At 36.9% G+C, this 8,393-nt stretch overlaps 1 long non-coding RNA gene across 1 annotated transcript in view; it reads right to left on the bottom strand.

Annotated features, from left to right (window-relative positions):
- LOC119367554 overlaps positions 1-4,469 on the bottom strand; it is a 6,666-nt gene extending 2,197 nt beyond the window's left edge. Inside the window, exons 1-2 of the long non-coding RNA XR_005176343.1 lie at positions 4,334-4,469; positions 2,020-2,154 (exon numbers count right to left, since the gene is read on the bottom strand). This is a non-coding gene — a long non-coding RNA (uncharacterized LOC119367554). The remainder of the gene's footprint in view (positions 1-2,019; positions 2,155-4,333) is intronic.
- Between the last annotated feature and the right edge of the window lie 3,924 nt (positions 4,470-8,393).

The raw sequence follows: 8,393 nt of genomic DNA, 5'->3' as shown, positions 1-8,393 counted from the left end.
GTCGCGGAGGAGAGAGGAAGAGAGGAAGAGAAGAGAGAGTAACGGGCGGGGGTGGCGTCCGTTAGTTACTCGGCTCTTTGCCGTCCGCTGTTTCTTTGCCGTCCTCCGTTTTCTCTCTTTGTCGTCTGCTAGCAGACGGCAAAGAGGTGGGGCGTTAAGTTGTTTTAAATGGGCGGGTGGGTGGGGGCCACCTCCCTCTTTGCCGTCAGCTGGCGGACGGCAAAGATTCTTTGCCGTCAGCTGGCGGACGGCAAAGATTCTTTGCCCTCAGCTGGCGGATGGCAAAGATCTGGCAGATGGCAAAGTGCTTCTTTGTCGTCCGCCGTTTCTTTGCCGTCGGCTTTTCGGCGGCTGATGGCAAAGAGCTTCTTTGCCGTCCGCTAGCGGACGACAAAGATCTGACAGATGGCAAAGTAGCTGATTCCAGTAGTGTGGGGGCTACTGACGGTATCCCGGATTAAGGGGTGCGCATCATGACGGCCCATCGCCCATGGGCCTGGACGAGGACCCACCAGTGGTCGAATGGGTCCTAGCTAGGATGATACCCTCACCGTGATCCAAATGAAGATCTCTGAAGACTTGGCATGCACTTCACGATGTATCTAAAGGATCGACATGCTTATCCCTAGATTATAACAGACCATGTGTAAACCCTAGGTACCCCCGGCGTCTATATAAGCCATGGGATTTAGTTTGTAGAGGCATGCATGCGCAGTTTAGAGCGTAGAACATCTTCGTATGATCTCGAGACAGATCATCTTGTACTTTGTACCCCATCACAATCAATACTCCTTCCATTCCGTTATATAAGGTGTATTTGTTTTTCCAAAAGTCAAATGAGTGCATGTTTGGCCGAGTTTTTAGAAAATTATATTAATATCCACAATAATTTTTTTATTTCATTAGATCCATTATGAAAAGTAGTTTCATGTTTTATTTATTAGGTATTGCAGATGTTATTATTTTATTCTATAATCTTGGTCAAACATTCAAATGGTTGACTTGCACAAAAATCAATACACCTTATATTCTGGAACAGAGGGAGTGTATTAGAAGTAGGACATAGGGTTTTGCCTCATCAAGAGGGTCTGAACCTTGGTTAAACATCGTGTCCCCACTTCTCCTGTTACCATCAAGCTCAGATCACCAAGCTTGGGACCCCCTACCTGAGATCTGCCGGTTTTAGCACCGACGATGACCTTTAGGGCCCCGTAGCCAAAGGTGGGAGATTCTCGTGCGAAACTGCAGACTTGTTTTCTTGCACACGATCATAAGAGTTATTCTGAACATTAATAACTCCCACAAAGGCATAAGAGTTATTCTGAACATTAATAACTCCCACAAAGGCAGGTAGGTTTGACTTCTTAAACTCAATATCCTCCATGTCCTCCAGAAGAGGTAGGGGGTATCTTCTTCATCTCCTTCATCTTCTTCATCTTTGCTACAAACTTCTTTTGTAGGCTCCTTTAGGTTGGCAGTGATCTCTTCCTCGAACGACCACTCATAGTAAACCTTGATGTAAGGGCATTTACCAGGAGCTGGCCAGATGATGTGATGCTTAGCACAAAGTTTCCGAGGAGCCATGACGAACTAGAGCACAAAATCCCGAGAGGAAACAACTCAAAACGAAAACAAGAGGGAAACTCGCGATACAGAGGTCAAAACATCTCGCGATTCATATAACGAACTTTTATCTTGTGAAACAAGCAAGCGAGAAGAAGATGGAGACAAGGAGGTGCACGAGGCCCCCTCATGGACAGGTGGTGCAGCCTGGGGGTAGGCCACACCATTAGCCCTTGTGGGCCCTAGGGCACCGCCTCGGCTGCTTATTGTTTTCCTAATTTGTTATATTTTCCAAAACGAGTAAAAATATTTTGATGGAATTTGGGACTTGGTTTACTTACTGTATCACATACTTATTCCTTTTTTAGGTTTCTGGAGTCCTTCGAAAGTTTTCTTCTATGTGGTATTTGTGGATAATTACTTGAATAACGTCTGAATCATTGTTAACGGGATTACCTGCAATATAGTGTTTAAGTCTTTGCCCATTAACAACCTTCAGTTTGTTTCCTTCAGCGTGATTTATCTTCATAGCTCCAAAACTGCAAACTTCTTTGATGACATATGGCCCTTCCCATTTGGAGAGAAGTTCGCCTGCAAAATGTCTGAAATGAGACATGTATAAAAGAACTTTATTGCCGATATTAAATTCTTGTTTCTGAATTCTTTTATCATGATATATCTTTACTTTTTCAGATCTAGAAAGAATTGGTCTAAGAATTAAGTGATGCACTTTGGGCATACATAATTGCTTATAAAAACTCTATGGGTATGTCTCCATATAAATGGTCTACGGTCAGGGTTGTCATTGACCTCTTGAACTAGAATATAAAGCTTATTGGGCTACTAAGGAACTAACTATGATTTCAAACTTGCTGGAGAAAAGAGGCTATTTGATTTGAGTTCTCTAGATGAATGGAGGACGGAGGCCTATGAAAGTGCTAAGTTATTTAAAGAAAGTGACAAATGCATTTTTTCCCCTGGTTCGAAACTACCCACGGGTTTTGCCCTTACTTTTTGAATCTGCTCGGTTTTGCCCGTAGATTTTCCTCCGAGGTCACCCGAATGCCCTTTGACCGTTTGACCAATACTTTGAAAATTGATAACAAATTGATATGAACTCAGGAAAATGCAAATAAGATATCAAAATGTTCAGATAAACATTACCTTTATGTGTATGTCATTTGCATTCAGGACAAAAGTACCATTTTAGCAACCTAAGGTTATTAATGTTATTAAGATTATTAAAAATAAAAAAGGTACAAACAATAACTTTTTCAGGAATAAAAATTACACGCAAATGCAGGTGACGTTTTCTGAACATCCCGATGTCTTATTTGCATTTTTCGGAGTTCATATCAACTTGTTATGAAGTTTCAAAATAATGATCAAAGTCGTTTGAGCTTTCATCACAAGTTGATATGACCTTAGAAAAATGCAAATAAGATATCAAGATGTTCAGAAAACGTCACCTACATTTGCATGCAATTTTTATTCCTGAAAAAAGTATTTTTCTATACCTTTTATTTATAGTGATGTTAATAGCATTAATGACCTTATGTTTTTTCAACGGTACTTTTGTCCCGAATGCAAATGACATACACATAAAGGTAATGTTTATCTGAACATTTTGATATCTTATTTGCATTTTTTGAGTTCATATCAATTTGTTATGAATGTTCAAAATATTGGTCAAACGGTCAAAGGGCATTCGGGCGCCCTCGGAGGAAAATCTAAGGGCAAAACTAAGCAGAGTCAAAAAGTAAGGGCAAAACCCGTGGGTAAGTTCCAACTAGGGGCAAAAATGCAATTGTCCCCTAGATCTATTAACAATATTTTGCAAGATCAATTTTATCTCCCTATTACTCAATTCTATTTCCCCTATAGACTGAGGATGATAAGGTGATGCTACTCTATGGTTTAAATCATACTCCCTCCATTCCTTTATATAAGGTGTATTATTTTCAGCACGTTAACCAAGGCACAAAATTATGGACTATTTAGGATGAAATTACCCTTGTCCAATTCATAGATTAGCAGCAAGTAAATCATTTAGGATAGGAAAGGAAGAGATACACGGAATCAGGAGATAGATAGTTTCCTATTCTTCTACAAGGAGAGATACATGCAATCAGGGGAGAGATACTTTCCTTTTTCTGGAGGGCCAAGATCGGAATTATGAGGAATTAGAACAAATGCCCCTTATATTGTACTCCCTCCGTCCCAAAATTCTTGTCTTAGATTTGTCCAAATACGGATGTATCAAGTCACGTTTTATTATTAGGTACATCCGTATCTACACAAATCTAAGACAAGAATTTTGGGACGGAGGGAGTAGAATTTTATCAAAAAACTAATACACCTTATATAAAGGAACGGAGGGAGTATTTAGTTAAGAGTCTCCTGAAAGCACTATGAATAAAATGTGAACCACCATTAGTCATTAAATATCTAGAGACTCCAAACCTTAGAAAGATAACATCATTAAGCATTTTAATAGAAGTGTTATGATCAACAATTTGAGTTGGAATAGCTTCTGCCCATTTAGTGAAATAATCGACAACAAATAGAATAAGAGTATAGCTACGCGAGGAAGGAAACTATTTCATATAATCAAAATCCCAAACATTAAATTGTTAAATAATAAGTGAATAATTCATAGTCATTTGCTGGCGTCTACCAACATTTCCAACTCTTTGACATTCATCACAAGATAGGACAAAATTAAGAGCATCCTTGAAAAGAGTAGGCCAATAAAACCAGATTGCAATACCTTATGTGCAGTACTGTCTCCAGCATGGTGTCCTCCGTATGCACCGGAGTGGCACTTTCTCAAGATATGTTTCTGCTCATACTCAGGTACTCAAAGTCTAATGATACCATCTACTCCTTTGCCTCTCGTAGTAAAAGAACCCAACTAATCAGCCTAGTCTTAGTATCTTTCTTATCCATAAGATATTTAATAGCAACATGATTAGTGTGAATAGAAAATTCAGAATCAACAATATAAGGTCAACATTTATCACAAACAAACACTACTGCTAAAAATTCTTTTTTAGTAGTAGAATAATTTTCTGGGCTTTGTCTAAGGTCTTATAGCAAAATGAATAACATTTAATTTCTTAGTGATCCTTTGACCAAGAACAACACCTATAGCATAGTCACTAGCATCACACATAATTTTAAAGGGTAAATTCCAATCAGGTGGTTGAACAATAGGAGCAATGATCAAAGCTTTTTCTTAAGTATTTTAAAGGCTTCTACACAAACATCATCAAAAACAAATGAAACATCTTTTTGCAAGAGATTAGTGAGAGGCCTAGAAATTTTGGAGAAGTCCTTAATGAACCTTCTATAGAAACCACCATGACCAAGAAAACTTTTATACCTTCGATATCTTTAGGACATGACATTTTCTCAATGGCACGAACTTTAGCTTTATAAACCTCAATGTCTGTTTCAAAAATGTTATGACTGAGGACTATACCTTCGTTTATCATGAAGTGAGACTTCTCTCAGTTCAAGATAAGACTAGTTTCTTCACATCTCTGCAAAACTTTGTCAAGATTGCTCAAGCAGTCATCAAAAGGAGTTCCATAGACGGAGAAGTCGTCCATGAAGACTTCAACAATTTTCCCACGGAAGTTAAAAAATATAGCAGCCATGCATCTTTGAAAGGTATCAAGCGCATTGCATAAACCAAATGGCATACATTTGTAAGCAAAGGTTCGAAAAGGACAAGTAAAAGTAGTTTTCTCCTGATCTTCAGGGGATACAGGTATTTGAGAAAATATCCATCTAGGAAACAAAAATGTGTATTCTTAAATAACGTTTCAAACATTTGGTGAGTGAAAGTCAAAAGATAATGATCTTTTATAGTAGCTTCATTAAATTTTCTAAAATCAATAACTATCCTATACCCACATACACTCTTTGCGGGATAAGTTCATTTTTATCATTAGGAACAACAGTAATTCCACTTTTCTTAGTGACACAATAAACATGACTTACCCACTTGCTATAAGTTATAGATAAATGATATTTGCCTCCAAGAGCTTTAGTATTTTGTTTCTTACCACTTCATCTTAGGATTTAAGCAATGTTTGATGATCAACAACATGTTTAGCATCTAGCTCCATATGAATTTTATGTGGATACATAGAAGGACTAATGCCTTTAAAATCATCCAAAGTATATCCAATTGCAGCATCGTGTTTCCTTAAGGTTTTCAACAGTCTCTTTTTTTGTGCATTAAAAGATTAGAGTTGATAATGACATGATATATCTTTTTTCATCAAGATAAGCATATTTCAGTGTATTCAGTGGTTTCTTTAATTCAAACATGGGATCACCCTTAGGTGGAGGATGATCTTCCAAACTTTCAACATGAAAATTATGCTTAAAAATAGGTTCTTTCCTATAAATATTTTATCAATTTCATTCATTTCATTCATATGCATGTCATTCGCATGATCTAATAAGTGTTGCTTTAAAGGGTACGTAGGAGGCCCAACAATAGAAGCAAGACCAATTATAATATCTTCATTTGGTAACTCTTTAGCATGATATTACTTGGTGAACTTAGAAAAATTAAATTCATGAGATTCATCACCAAACTTAACTTTAACTTCCGCTTTAGCACAATCAATTTCATCATTAACAGTATTTAAAAAGGGTCTACCAAATATAATGGGAAAAAATTGTCTTGCTTAGATCCAAGAACTAAGAAATCAGTAGGGTATTTGATCTTAACACATAAGACTTTAACATATCTTACAATCCCAAGCGGTGAAATGGTATCCCCATTTGCAAGATGAATAGTGACATCAATCTTCTCTATCTCAATAGAGAGAAATATCATGCATAACTGCTTAGTAGAGAAAAAAAATAGCACTTATACTAGCACCCATATCACATAAGTCATGATAGCAATTATCTCCAATCTTAACAGAAACAACAGGCATGCCAACAACTCTTTTATTTTTATCTATCTTATCTTGTTCATTTCTAGCGGGTTTAGCAATTCTAGCAACATCTTCACAGAAATATATAACATGTCCATCAATATAATCAACCAAGAGATCTTTAACCATAGCAATAGAAAGTTATACTTTAATTTTTTCAGGGGGTTTAGGTGTTTTAATATAACTTTTACAAACCACAGTTGTAGCCTTAGAATATCACTTAATTCTGACAAGAAAATGAGGCTTTTCAATATAAGAAGTGGGCACACCAGGATTAGGACAATAAGCTTGTATTCTAGTCTTAGCAATAATATATTCTTCACAAGTATCTTTAATGGGTTCATGATATTTAAAACACTTCTCTTTATGAAGATAAACATGAACAACAAAAGATTTATAGAGTTTAACTACTATATTAAAATCAAGTCCATACTTTGCACTAAGCTCGTGAAAAACATTTATTTCTATAAAAGACTTAACACAATCATAATCAAGATTTATACATGACTCTTTACCTTTGTCGACCTCCCAATCTTCAAAACTGTATTTAATTCTTTCAATAAGATCCCATCTGAATTCAATTTATCGACTTGAGAACGAACCAGCAGTACCATGAAGAGAAAGCCTAGAATAAAAACTATGAACAATAAATCTCTCGGTAGCGCATGGCTGGGGCATTTGAGGATTAAGTCCTTAAGCATCCCCCAAGCTTGAGCGATAATTTCTCCTTCACGCGGCCAAAAATTATAGATATAATTTTGAGCATGATGAACCAAATGCATAGGATAAACTTTCCGATGGAATTCCAACTTCGTTCGGTTCGTGTCCTGTGAATTAGAATCATCCAATAGCCTATAGCATGCCAATGATTTTTCCTCCAAAGATAAAGGGAATAACTTTTTTTTACTCCATCCCTCAAAAATCCTGCAACCTTAAATAACCATATAGTTCATCCATAGAAAGTAAATGCACATCGGGATGAACAATTCCATCTCTTACATAGGTATTAGCTTGTAATGTTTCCATAATACCAAGAGGAATTTCATAGTAAATATTTTTAGTAGGTGGAGGCTCCTCTCTTACCAATTGTGCTCGAGGTGAAGATACCCCGAACAAACCACTCAAAGGATTGTTCTCCATAGTAACATGTGTAGATAAAATTCAGCACGTATAATAAATATTTCCTTACCAAATTGCACTTACCAAGAGTTCTACGCACCATGGCAACGACGCCAGAAAAGAGTCTTGATGACCCACAAGTATAGGAGATCAATCATAGTCCTTTCGATAAGTAAGAGTGTCGAACCCAATGAGGAGAAAAAAGAATCGATAAGCGGTTTTCAGTAAGGTATTCTTTGCAAATGTTGTAAGATAGTTTTGGTAGGAAGATAATTGGTAGCAAGTAACAAGTAACAAAAGTAGCAAGGTGCAGCAAGTGGCCCAATCCTTAATATTTCGAAGGACAAGCCAGGTGAACTTATAGTGATTTAAACACTACTGAGGACACACGTGAATTTCGTCTAGTTACTTTCATCATGATTCATCGACGTTACTTTCATCATGATTCATCGACTTACGTTCATTGCATTCATAAATTGTTATGTGTGTGAACTTCTTATAGTGATTTAAACACTCTTGAGGACACACGTGAAATTCGCCTAGTTACTTTCATCACCATTCATGACTTACGTTCACTGAATTCATAAGTTGGGGTGGATCAGAGCTAAGGTGTTTTTCTTACTTGAACAAACACCCACTTATGATTATACTCTCCATGCAAGCATCCGCAAATACACGAGAAACAATTAAGATTAATCTAATCATATCATTAAACATGTGGATCCAAAATAGCCCCTCACAGAACAATTT

This window comes from Triticum dicoccoides, chromosome 2B (assembly GCF_002162155.2).
Source record: "Triticum dicoccoides isolate Atlit2015 ecotype Zavitan chromosome 2B, WEW_v2.0, whole genome shotgun sequence".
NCBI lineage: Eukaryota > Viridiplantae > Streptophyta > Magnoliopsida > Poales > Poaceae > Triticum > Triticum dicoccoides.
This window is presented reverse-complemented; position numbering and strand designations above follow the sequence as displayed.